Below are 13,304 nucleotides of genomic sequence, written 5' to 3'. Positions count from 1 at the left end.
CAGTCTGTCAATCCTTACTATGTCTGGACCTGGTAAGTTTCCCTGTGTTGAGTCAAATTAAGCCGCAGGCTCCACTCCTGGTGGTGCCCTTGCATTAATTCCTTTAAGTTTCAACCTTGCGACCATACTTCCCCTGGAACCCAAAGACTTTTATTTTTCATAAGGTGCCGACGGAGTCCTAAAAGTAACATCCGTCGATCCCTGGTCGACATTGTTTATGGTTGAGACTAGGATGGTATCTAATCATCTTCGAGCCCCTAACTTTCATTCTTGATTAATGAAAACATCCTTGGCAAATGCTTTCATAGTTGTTCGTCTTTCATAAATCTAAGAATTTCACCTCTAACTATGAAATATGAATGCCCCTGACTATCCCTGTTAATCATTACTTTGATCCCGAAGGCTAACACAATGGGATCGAAATCCTATGATGTTATCCCATGCTAATGTATACAAGCGTAGGCCTGCTTTGAGCACTCTAATTTTTTCAAAGTAATAGCACTGGTGGAATTACCCTAATAATTAAGTCTAAAAGTGCATTGTCGATAGTAGGGACGAGTAGACTGGTGCTCACCGTGAGGTGGACCGGACGACCCAACCCTAGTTCCAACTACGAGCCTTTTAACAGCAACAACTTAAATATGTGCTATTGGAGCTGACATTATCACGGCTGCTAGCACCAGACTTGCCCTCCAATGGATCCTCATTAAGGGATTTAGATTGTACTCATTCTAATTACCAGACTCATAGAGCCCGATATTGTTATTTATTGTCACTACCTCCCCGTGTCAGGAATGGGTAATTTGTGCACCTGTTACCTTCCTTGGATGTGGTAGCCATTTCTCAAGCTCCCTCTTCGAAATCGAACCCTAATTCTCCGTCACCCGTCACCACCATAGTAGGCCACTATCCTATCATCGAAAGTTGATAGGGCAAAAATTTGAATGATGCGTCATTGACACAAAGGTCGTGCGATTCATCGAGTTATCATGAATCATCAGAGCAATGGCATAGCTCGCATCGACCTTTTATCTAATAAATGCATCCCTTCTAGAGGTCGGGGTTTGTTGCATGTATTAGCTTTAGAATTACTACGGTTATCCGACTAGTAGATACCATCAAACAAACTATAACTGATTTAATGAGCCATTAGCAGTTTCACAGTCTGAATTACTTTATACTTACACATGCATGGCTTAATCTTTGAGACAAGCATATGACTACTGGCAGGATCAACCAGGTAGCATTCTTTCAGGACGTTGGCACCGTATGGGCCTCGATGCACTGATCGAGCGATGGAGAGAGCCTAACGTAAAGCGCAAGCTTCGTGCGTGTCGAGCACGTGAAATGTATAGCATTTGACGAACGGGGGTTGAGAGCCTGCGTCAGCTAAACGTTTCGCATCTGGGAGAACGATCGAACACCGGTGCACCAATGCAGCCACGGAAGATTGGGTGGCATGCTTAGGACACCGGACACAATTGATGTCTGACCCATAGCCCCTCAGGAAACAAGACGGATGAAGGATGGCGAAACATCTGGTTTCCATCAATTCGGGTATGCAGCACTGGATCCCGATCGCACCTCTGGGGTACGATGATCGTATGGGGGAGATTAAAGAGGTTGACGGGTCGATAGTTTGATGCATCAAGCATGGAGTCTGTCAACATGCACAACCATAGCACCCCTCATATGCCCATTGCGTACAAGTGGCAGCATCCACGCTCGTCGACCCACAACCCACCCGATTGATTACTCGATAAGTGAGCAGAAGAAATGACGTGCGAGGCCACGCCACAACCGCTTGGCATGGGAAAAACACAAGCAAGGGCCACGAGTCTGCCCCTACCATCCGACAGGCAACAACAGCATGATACCACCAATGCTTGGCCTGGCCAAGATCGTACGCGCGAGCTCTGCTGACACCACCCCAGGGGGACGTTGCCCGATTCAGGGACTTGTTCCTAGGGTCTTGGGCAGCCTCGACTGCGTGCACGGCCTCATCAAGGCCAAGGCATTTTTATGGTCGACGAGAAAAGATCGCGAGATCGTCAAATACCGAAAGACTTGGTCGGGCCAAGCTCGTAATCGTAGCTTTTGCTTGCACCACCCTAGGGAGCCGTTGCCCAATTCAAGGACCTGGTCTGGGGTCTAGGGTAACATCCGCCACGTGCACAGGCTCGAGCTCGGCTCTCTTTTTTTGTATGCATGCCAACCGATCAAGGCTATGGGCGTCTGCCGGTCACTAGAACAACCAATCATCGAATAAAATGGTCAAAAGGCATGTACACCTTGTATTTCACTCGAGGGATGTTACCCTGGGTGTACGCAATGATAAGCCCATCACGCATACCTACTCCCTCTGTGGGGAGAGAGAGGGGGTGCCGGACCACCACCTCCTAAAGAGCATTAGAGATTTTGTAAATATGCTACCAGTAGACCTTAAAGTGTCTGAAATTGGGACACTTTTTTCAAATGGGCATATCCCGCACCGAGGGTGAGTAGGTGCCGATGGTGGTCAAGGCATGTCGCCGCACCAAGGGCCAGCACTGTCGATGGTGTTCGATGTGACTACCCACACCAAGGGCCATCTTCTGCCTATGTTGATCGAGGCAGGTGCCCGCATCAATTCCAGCTTGTGCGTATGCTGATTAAGGTATGCATGCACCGATGGTGGTCTCATCTACTCGCACCAAGGCCCAGCATGTACCGATGGTGTTTGAGGCAACCGCCCACACCAGGGCCTATCTTTTATTGATGCTGATCGAGGCATGGCAAGTGCTGACGGTGATCGAGGCAAGTGCAAGCACTAAGGCCCGACTTGTGCCGATGGTGGTCGAGGCATGTGCCCGCACCAAGGCCCAGTATGTGCCGATGGTGTTTGACGTAAATGCCCACACCAGGGGCCATCTTCTATCAATGGTGGTCAAGGTAAGTGCCTGTGTCACTCCTTAGGTGGGCACGCCAGGCACATCAGGTGCACCAGCACGCGAGCCAGAGGTTGAGGCTGGCAGACTAGGCACGTTAGAGGGTATTTACACTAATGCCTGGGAGACGAGGCCAGAACACCTACCCAGCTTGTAGGCCAGCTCGTGAGGCCAAGGCTTAGCATGCAGGCTGCCCACACCACATCCAAAAGGGCCCAAGGTGCTAAATACACAAGTGAACATTCTGAAAGCTTGCAGGATCAGCAGGAGCCTCCTGGCAGATTTGATTGACCCTAGAAATTAGGTGTTAAAATCCTGATTGATTGTAATCTGTATAATCCCTTGATTTTTGCCTTTATTCTAGGGATATTGCCATTAAGTGTAGCTAGAGCCTTAACTATAAATAAAGGGCTACTCCACCCTTATTTGTACACCATCAAACACTTCTGTTTTAGTTAATACACAGTATATTCCAGCATTTTACCTTGTTATCCTATTTCTTTTAAACTTGTGTAATAAGGCCTTCCCATTGTTCTAGTGCCCGTACGCTTGTGTTTTAGGCTGACTTAGGCATAAATGAGATTCCAAGCCTAAGGCCGCACGAATTCTGAGTCTAAGGTTGGAGCCCATGACAGTTGGTATCAGAGCAAGTTTGATTCTGTGAGTTTGTGTTATGTAGGTTAGATCGTGAGTGAGGATACGGCATCCCAAAGTGACGTTGCTAACCAACAACCAGAGGCCCAAGAGCAGGGGCATGAAAGAGGTAGAAAAGTCAGTTCAAGAGATATCTGGTCTACCATGGATGGTAGGTTAGCTAAGGTGGAGGTGACCATGGGCGATATAAGAGAGAAGCTCGAAGAAGTGGAGACTCACATTACATCGCTAGACTCCATAGGGGAGGAGATCCAAGGTGAGCTGCAAGCTGCTCTCAACAAAGACATGGATGTGATCACCCAAAAGAATGAGGCCTTGAAGGCTGAAGTACTGACTTTGCACGATGGCATGGAGGCCATGCACCGTGGCATAGAGGCCATGTGCCAGCGGATGGAGGAACTTGCCAGTGAGCTCATTACTTGCAAGACTGCCATTAGGAATGGCATCTTTGCTGGAGTGTCTAAGTCCAGGTTGGATGTCCCCAAGCCTAAGGAGCTCAAGGGGACTAGGGCGGCCAAAGAAGTAGACAACTACCTATGGGGTATGGAGCAGTATTTCTAGGCCACAGGCATGCAAGATGAGACAATAAAGGTAAGCACCGCTGCTATGTATCCCATTGATGTAGCCTTGTTATGGTGGAGATGCAGGTGTAATGATGTCAGGCATCAGAGCACCAAGATTGGAACCTGGGCAGAGTTTGAAAAAGAGTTCAGAGAGAAATTTTACTCGGAGTATGCCAATGATGAGGCATGGGCAAAGTTACGCAAGTTGAGCCACCAAGGGGACATAAGGGAGTATGTCCAGAAATTCTCTGAACTGATGCTACAGATCTCGGATCTAGGCGAGAAGGATGCCTTATTTGCTTTCATGGATGGGCTGAAGCTATGGGTGAAGCATGAGCTACAACGGAGGAGAGTTCATGACTTGGCTAAAGCCATGACTACTGCTAAGGCCTTATAGAGTTCAAGCCTCTGAACAAGTTCAAGTCTCTGAACAAGTTCAAGTCTTCCAAGCCCAAGGGTAAGGGCAGGAATGATAGGGACCGGAAGAAGTAGTCTAAAGGGAAGGACCATGACTCGGAGTCCAAGGATGGGGATCGAGATTGTTCAACCAAGGATGGCGAGAGGAAGCCATTAGCAGGCAAGTGGAAAGCAAAAGAGGACCGAGAGCCACTAGCATGCTACCTATATGGAGGGAGCCACATAGTAGGCAATTACTTGTAAAAAGGCAAGCTGGCTATTGTAGACAAGGAGTCTGACGAGGAGCCAGAGACAAGGGCAGCAAAGCTTGGGTCGTTGGTGCACAATGTTATCCAAAGTAAGGGGAGCCGCAAGCCAAAAGGCTTGATATTTATAGATCTGATGGTTGTGAGTTAGAAGGTGAGTGCACTAGTGGACACAAGTGCCTCACATCTTTTTATTTAAGGTGATGGAGCCTGAAAGCTCAGACTAAAGGTACAGAAAGAGACTGGTACCATTAAAATGATGAACTCCATGAAGGTTCCAGCCATTGTAGTAGCACAGGGAGTGGAGTTACAGCTTGAAGACTGGAAAAGCAAGGAGACCATAGAGGTAATACCCCTTGACGACTATGAGTTTGTGATTGGGTTGGATTTCTTTGTTCGGATTAACGCCCTCCTTGTGCTTTTTGCCAATTGTGTTTGCATCCTGGATGCACGGTGCCAATGCCTAGTACCATTGAAGAGAGGGTCTGGAGTTGGGTCACGGGTGGTGTCAGCCATCCAATTTGCCAAGACGGTAGGCAGAGAAGAAGACACCTTCTTGGCAGCCTTAGAGTATGATGAGCCAAGGAAGAAGGAGATCGAGTCACCCTTGGAGGTGCTAAAGGTGCTAAAGACCTTTAGTGATGTGATGCTCGTAAAGTTGCCTAGCCAGCTATGACCTAAGAGGGAGGTGGACCAAAAGATCGAGCTGGTGTCTGAGGCCAAGCCATCAGTTAAAGCCCTTTACCGAATGTCCCTACCAGAGTTGGAGGAGTTGAGGAAGCAGCTCAAAGAGTTAGTTGATGCTGGCTTCATCAGGCCATCGAAGGGACCATATGGTGCACCAATTCTATTTTAGCGCAAGCATGATGGGTCATTACGACTGTGCATAGACTACTGGGCTTTGAACAAGCTGACCATTAAGAACAAGTACCCTATCCCACTCATTACAGACTTGTTTGACCAACTTGAGAGCACAAGGTGGTTCACCAAGCTGGATTTGAGGTCGAACTACTACCAAGTCAGGATCACGAAGGGAAATGAGCCAAAGATAGCATGTGTCACTCGATATGGTTCGTATGAGTTCCTGGTCATGCCATTCAGACTCACGAATGCCCTAGCAACATTTTGCACCCTTATGAACAAGGTACTTCAGTCGTTCCTTGATCGATTTGTTATGGTTTATTTGGATGACATTGTAATCTACAGCTAGACTTTGGGAGAGCATGTAGACCACTTGAGACAGGTGTTCGAGGTGTTGCGGGCACATAAGTTATTTGTCAAGAGGGAGAAGTGCTCATTCGCCCAGTAGGAGATCCCATTCTTAGGCCACATAATGGGAGGTGGCTGTGATCGAGAAGCCAGTCTTGGCCTTGCCAGACCATGCCAAGCTGTATGAGGTGCATAAAGACGCATCAGACTTTGCCATAGGGGCATGTTGATGCAGGAGGGACATCCAATCGCGTTCGAGAGTAGGAAGCTGAATGAGACTGAGCGTAACTACATGGTCTAAAAGAAAGAGATGACTGCAGTGGTGAACTACTTATGCACTTGGTGCCATTACCTATTGGGATCGAGGTTCATGGTTAGAATGGACAATGTGGCGACCAGTTACTTTCGGACGCAGAAGAAGCTATCCCCCAAGTAGGCGAGATGGTAGGATTTTCTTACAGAATTTGATTTTCAGGTGGAATAAAAGTCAGGACGGGTGAACCTAGTGGCAGATGCCCTGAGCAGGAAGGCTAACCTTATTGCCATTAGCCAACCAGAGGGGTCACTGATAACGCGCATCAAAGAGGGATTTGGGCATGATCCTACAGCCAAGGCTCTTATGGAGTATGCCCAGCAAGGTAAGACTAGGCAGTTTTGGGTGCAGGATGGTTTGTTGTACACCAGGGGCAGTAGATTGTTTGTGCCACAGCACGGGAAGCTCCTCAAGGAAGTTTTGCAAGAATGCCATGATTCAAAGTGGGCTGGACACCCAGGAGTGAGTCATACCTTGGCACTGATCGAGGATCGATACTACTGGATGCACATGAGGGATAATGTTGAGGCCTATGTGAAGACTTGTCTTGCATGCCAACAAGACAAGGTGGAGCTTAAGAAACTAGACGATCTCTTGAAGCCATTGCCAGTGCCAAAACGACTATGGGAGAGTGTTTCTCTGGACTTTATAGTCGGTCTACCCAAAGCAGAGGTGTTTCGAAGCATCATGGTAGTGGTGGATAGGTTTTCCAGGTATGGAATCTTCATTCCAGCAACCAAGTAATGCTCGGTCGAGGAGGTAGCTCGATTGTTCCTGAAGAACATGGTTAAGTACTGGGGAGTGCCAAAGACCATTGTTAGTGATCGGGATGGGCATTTCACGGGTAGGTTCTGGACTGAGTTGTTCAAGCTATTGAGGTCAGACTTGAACTTTTCCACCAACATGCATCCGCAGACCGATGGGCAGACAGAACGTGTGAATGGACTATTGGAGGTCTACTTCAGGCACTATGTGAGTGCCACACAAAGTGACTAGCCAAAACTGCTAGATGTTGCATAGTTTTCCTACAACTTGCAAAGGAACGAGGCAATGAACTAGAGCCCATTTAAGGTTGTGACAGGGCAACAACCACTAACACTTGGTTCAATTACTGCAGGTTATACAGGGTCGAATCTAGCAGTATACAAGTTTGCCAAGGTATGGCAGGAGCAAACTGACTTAGGCAGAGTCTATCTACATAAGGCGGCAAAGAGGTCGAAGAAGTGGGCAGAATAGAATAGGAAGGACATGCAGTTCTAGGTTGAAGACTTGGTGTTTGTGAAGCTATATGCCATTGTGCACCACAGGGAGCTGCATAAAGGCCTAGTCTGAAGGTATGAGGGACCTTTCCAAGTAGTCAAGAGGGTAGGCAAGGTTGCCTATAAGTTGGATATGCCAACCAAGCTGAAGGTACACCCGGTGTTCCATGTAAGCATGCTTAAGCCATTCCATGAGGATGAGGGAGATCCAGGACGGGTAGAGTCAAAGCATGTGCCATTGGAAGAAAGGGCCTCATATAAGAAGGAGGCCACAGCATCATAGCTGACCAGGAGGTGAGACAAAGAAACTATCAACCAAGACAAGAGTACTTGGTGTACTGAAAGGGACTTCCAATAGTGAGGCAAGCTGGGAACCAACAGAAGGCTTATGGTAGTTCAGGTACCAGATCAGGCGGTACCATGTAGAGGACATAATGAGGGCATTATGCAATCAGGTGAGGGAGAATGTCATGCCCTGGCCGGGCGCGCTAGGCATATTAGATGCACCAGCATGCGAGCCAGAGGTTAAGGCCCGCAGACCAGGCACACTGGCAGGTTTTTACACGCAAGGCCTAGGAAACGTCCGCCCAGCTTGTAGGCCAACCCGTGAGGCCAAGGCCTGGCATGCAGGCTGTCCGCACCCCATCCAGAAGGGCCCAAGGTGCTAGATACATAAGTGAACATTCTGGAAGCTTGCAAGATCAGTAGGAGCTTCCTTGCAAATTTGGTTGACCTTAGAAATCAGGAGTTAAAATCTTGATTGATTGTAATCTGTATAATCCCTTGATTTTAGCCTTTATTCTAGTGATATTGCCATTAAGTGTAGTTGGAGCCTCAACTATAAATTGAGGGCTACTCCACCCTCATTTGTACACCATCAAACACTTCTGTTTCAGTGAATACACAGCATATTCTAGCATTCTAGCTTATTATCATGTTTCTCTTTAACTTTCGTAATCAGCCCTTCCTATTGTTCTAGTGCCCACATGCTTGTGTTTTAGGCTAACTTAGGCATAAAGGAGGAGATTTGAAGCCTAAGGCCACACGGATTCTGAGTCTAAGGTCAAAGCCCGTGACACCTGCACCAAGGGCCGGCTTGTGCCGATGGTGCTCACGGTAATCGCTCGCACCAAGGCCCAGCATGTACTGATGGTGTTCGAGGCAGCCGCACACACTAAGGACCATCTTCTGTTGATACTGATCGAGGTGTGGCATATGCCGATGGTGGTCCAGGCAAGTGCTCGTACCAATGGCCAGCTTGTGATGATGGTGGTCTAGGCATGTGCCCGTACCAAGGCCTAACACATGCTGATGGTGTTCGAAGCAACCGCTCGCACCAAGGGCCATCTTCTGTCGATGCTCATCAAGGCATGTATGTGTCAATGGTGGTCGAGGCAAGTGCCTATTCCAAGGGCTAGCTTGTGTCGATGGTGGTCGAGGCAAGTTATCAAAGGATAAAAAAGCAACGTCGCTATGAATGCTTGGCTACCACAAGCCAGTTATCCTTGTGGCAACTTTTCTGACACCTCTAGCTTCAAATCTCGAAAGTCTAAAGGATCGATAGGCCATGCTTTCATGATTCATATTCGTACTGGAAATCAGAATCAAATGAGCTTTTACCCTTTTGTTGCACATGAGATTTTCGTTCTCATTGAGCTCATCTTAGGACACCTGCGTTATTTTTTAACAGATGTGCCACCCCAGCCAAACTCCCCACCTGACAATGTCTTTCGCCCGGATCAACCGACCGAGGCCGACCTTGGGTCTAAAAGAAGGGTTGTGCCCTGCCTCCAATTCATGGAATAAGTAAAATAATGTTAAAAGTAGTGGTATTTCAATTTCGCCCAAGGGCTCCCACTTATCCTACACCTCTCAAGTCATTTCATAAAGTCGGACTAGAGTCAAGCTCAACAGGGTCATCTTTCCTCGTTGATTCTGCCAAGCCCGTTCCCTTGGCTATGGTTTCGTTGGATAATAGACAGGGACAGTGGGAATCTCGTTAATCTATTCAGATGACAAGGCATTTGGCTACCTTAAGAGAGTCATAGTTACTCTCACCGTTTACCCGCGCTTGGTTGAATTTTTTCACTTTAACATTCAGAGCCCTGGGCAAAAATCACATTGCATGAGCATCCACAGGGACCATCACAATGCTTTGTTTTAATTAAACAGTCAGATTCCCCTTGTTCGTACCAATTTTGAGTCGACTGTTCATCGCCCGATGAAGGCCTTCGAGGGAGGCGTTCCCAGTCCATCCTCTGTCTGGCACGCGATGACCCATTCTCACCGTGGAAGTAGCTCGAACAGTGCATCGACAACTAACAGGTTCAAGACTGGGACCCCCGTGCCCAACCCTTAAGGCTAATCCTTTTCCTAAGGTTACGGATCCATTTTGCCGACTTCCTTTGCCTACATTATTCCATCGACCAAAGGCTGTTCACCTTGGAGACCTGATGCGATTATGAGTACGATCGAGCGCTGACAGCACTCGGTCCTTTAGATTTTCAAGGGCCATCGGGGGCACACCAGACACCACGCAATGTGCGGTGCTCTTCCGACCACTAGACCTTACCTCCGACTGAGCCTTTTCCAAGGTGGGCGGGCTATTAAACAAAAAAGATAACTCTTTCCAAGGCCTCCGTTGATGTCTTCAGACTCCCTAACGTTGCCGTCAGCTGTCGCATCCCAATTCAGGAATTTTAACCCGATTTTTTTTCGAAGCTCGCGCGGGACGTGCTATCGAACAGGCTTCCCCTGTCTCTTAGGATCGACTAACCCATGTGCAATTGCTGTTCACATGGAACCTTTCCCCCCTTTGGCCTTCAAACTTCTCATTTGAATATTTGCTACTACCACCAAGATCTACACCGACGGTCACTTCGATCAGGCTCGTGCCTTGGGTTTTACAGTGATCGTCGTGCCTTCTAACTCATCGAGGCCTGGCCCTTGCCTTGATGGTCGAGTATAGGTCACGCGCTTAAGTGTCATCTATTTTCGGGGCTAGTTGATTCGGCAGGTGAGTTGTTAATCAACTTCCATGACCATCGTCCAATTGTCTTAATTGACAAACACCTTTTGTAAGTTTTGGGTTAGCGCACAGTTGGGCACCGTAACCCAGCTTACTGTTCATCCCACATCGCCAATTCTGCTTACCAAAAATGGCCCACTTGGAGCTCTCAATTTCGTGGCATGGCTCAACGAAGCAGCCGCGCTGTCCTAGCTATTTAAAGTTTGAGAATAGGTCGAGGGTGTTGTGCCCCTGGTGTCTTTAATCATTGACTTTACTCGATAGAACTGGCCGGGGGCTCTAGCTATCCTGAGGGAAACTTCAGAATGAACCAGCTACTAGATGGTTCGATTAGTCTTTCGCCCCTATACCCAAGTCAGATGAACGATTTGCATGTTAGTATCGTTGTGGGCCTCCACCAGAGTTTACTCTAGCTTTGCCCCGCTCAGGCATAGTTCACCATCTTTTGGGTCTCGATGGGCATGCATGCACTCGAACCCTTCTCAGAAAATCAAGGTCGATTGGCGGTGCACCCGCGAGAGATCCCGCCAATTAGCTTCCTTGCACCTTACGGGTTTTTTGGCTCGTTAACTCGCACACATGTCAGACTCCTTGGTTTGTGTTTCAAGATGGGCCAGATGGGGAGCCCGCAGGCCGAAGTCGGGAGCACACGGGTGTCGAGTCACTTCGAGATGACACGTGATGTATTCCATGATCGCGACGATGATGATGTCTCCACGGGCACATTGAAAGCCCGAGCTAAGGCTGTCGTCATGACCTGTATATCCAGTAGACCTTAAAGTGTTTAAAACGAGGACACTTTTTCCAAACAGGCATATCCCGCACCGAAGGTGAGCAGGTGCCGATGGTGGTCGAGGCATGTGCTTGCACCAAGGGCCAACGCGTGCCGATGGTGTTCAATGCGACTGCCCCCACCAAGGGCCATCTTCTGCCTATGCTGATCGAGGTAGGTGCCTGTATCGATTCCAGCTTGTGCGCATGCTGATTGAGGCATGCATACACTGATGGTGGTCGAGGCGCTTGCCCGCACTAAGGCCTAGCATGTACTGATGGTGTTCGAGGCAACCGCCCACATCAGGGCCCATCTCCTACCGATGCTAATCGAGGCATGGCACGTGCCGATGGTGATTGAGGCAAGTGCCTGTGTCATGCCTTGGACGAGCGCGCCAGGCACATCAGGCCCACCAGCACATGAGCCAGAGGTTAAGGCCCACACACCAAGCACGTTGGCGGGTATTTTCCCACAAGGCCTAGAAGATGAGGCTAGAATGCCCGCCCGGCTTGCAAGCTAGCCCGTGAGGCCAAGGCCTATCATGCAGGCTACCCGTACCACATCCAGAAGGGCCCAAAGTGCTAGATACGCAAGTAAAGCTTCTAGAAGCATGCAGGATCAGCAAGAGCCTCCTAGCAGATTTAGTTGACCTTAGAAATCAGGAGTTAGAATCCTAATTGATTGTAATCTCTATAATCCCTTGATTTTAGCCTTTATTCTAGGGATATTTTCATAAGTGTAGCTGGAGCCTCAACTATAAATAGAGGGCTACTCCACCCTCATTTGTATACCATTAAACACTTATGTTTCAGTGAATACACAGCATATTCCAGCATTCTGCCTTATTATCATGTTTCTCTTTAACTTTCGTAATCAGCCTTTCCTACTATTCTAGTGGCCGCACACTTGTGTTTTAGGCTGACTTAGGCATAAAAGAAGAGATTCCAAGCCTAAGGTCGCACGGATTCTAAGTCTAAGGTCGGATCCCGTGATAGTTGGTATCAGAGCAAGTTTGATTTTGCATGTTTGTGTTGTGTAGGTTAGATCATGATTGAGGAGATGGCATCCCAGAGTGACGTTGCTAACCAACAACCAGAGGCCCAGGAGCAGGGACGTGGAAGAGGTAGGAAAGCTAGTTCAAGAGATATTTGGTCTACCATGGACGGTAGGTTGGCCAAGGTGGAGGTGACCTTGGTGACATAGGGGAGAAGCTTGAGGAAGTGGAGACTCACATTGAATCGGTAGACTCCATAGGGGAAGAGATCCAAGGTGAGCTGTAAGCTGCTCTCAACAAAGGCATAGATATGATCACCCAAAAGAATAAGGCCTTGAAAGCTGAAGTGCTGACCTTACGTGATGGCATAGAGGCCATGCGCCAGCAGATGGAGGAGCTTGCTAGTGAGCTCGTTACTTGCAAGACTGCAATTAGGAATGGCATGTTTGCTAGAGTGTCCAAGTCTAGATTGGATGTCCCCAAGCCTAACGAGTTCAAGGGGACTAGGGTAGCCAAGGAAATAGATAACTACCTATGAGGTATGGAGCAATACTTCCAGGCCATGGGGTTGCGAGACGAGGTGATAAAGGTAAGCACCGTTGCTATGTATCTCACTGATGTAGCTTTATTGTGGTGGAGGCACAGGTGTGATGATGTCAGGTGTGGGAGCACCAAGATTAGAATTAGGGCAGAGTTCCAAAAAGAGTTCAGAGAGCAATTTTACCTGGATTATACCAATTACGAGGCACGGAAAAAGTTATGCAGGCTGAGCCAGCAAGGGGACATAATGGAGTATGTCAAGAAATTCTATGAACTGATGCTACATATCTCGGATCTAGGTGAGAAAGATGCCTTATTTTCTTTCATAGATGGGTTGAAGCCGTAGGTGAAGCATGAGCTACAACGGAGGGGAGTTTATGACC

The 13,304-nt window shown here is 48.2% G+C and overlaps 3 pseudogenes; all 3 read right to left on the bottom strand.

Annotated features, from left to right (window-relative positions):
* The window catches only part of LOC149520429 (18S ribosomal RNA), a 1,808-nt pseudogene extending 565 nt beyond the window's left edge, over window positions 1-1,243 (bottom strand).
* A 7,744-nt stretch (window positions 1,244-8,987) lies between these two features.
* On the bottom strand, window positions 8,988-10,011 carry LOC149520428 (25S ribosomal RNA; annotated as a pseudogene).
* Window positions 10,012-11,211, bottom strand: LOC149520427 (25S ribosomal RNA; annotated as a pseudogene).
* Window positions 11,212-13,304: the final 2,093 nt, after the last annotated feature.

This window comes from Durio zibethinus, chromosome 1, assembly GCF_047325235.1.
Source record: "Durio zibethinus cultivar Kanyao isolate XHJ-2024 chromosome 1, ASM4732523v1, whole genome shotgun sequence".
NCBI classification, from domain to species: Eukaryota; Viridiplantae; Streptophyta; class Magnoliopsida; order Malvales; family Malvaceae; genus Durio; species Durio zibethinus.
The sequence above is the reverse complement of the archived record's forward strand: the minus strand, read 5'-3'. Positions and strand labels throughout refer to the sequence as shown.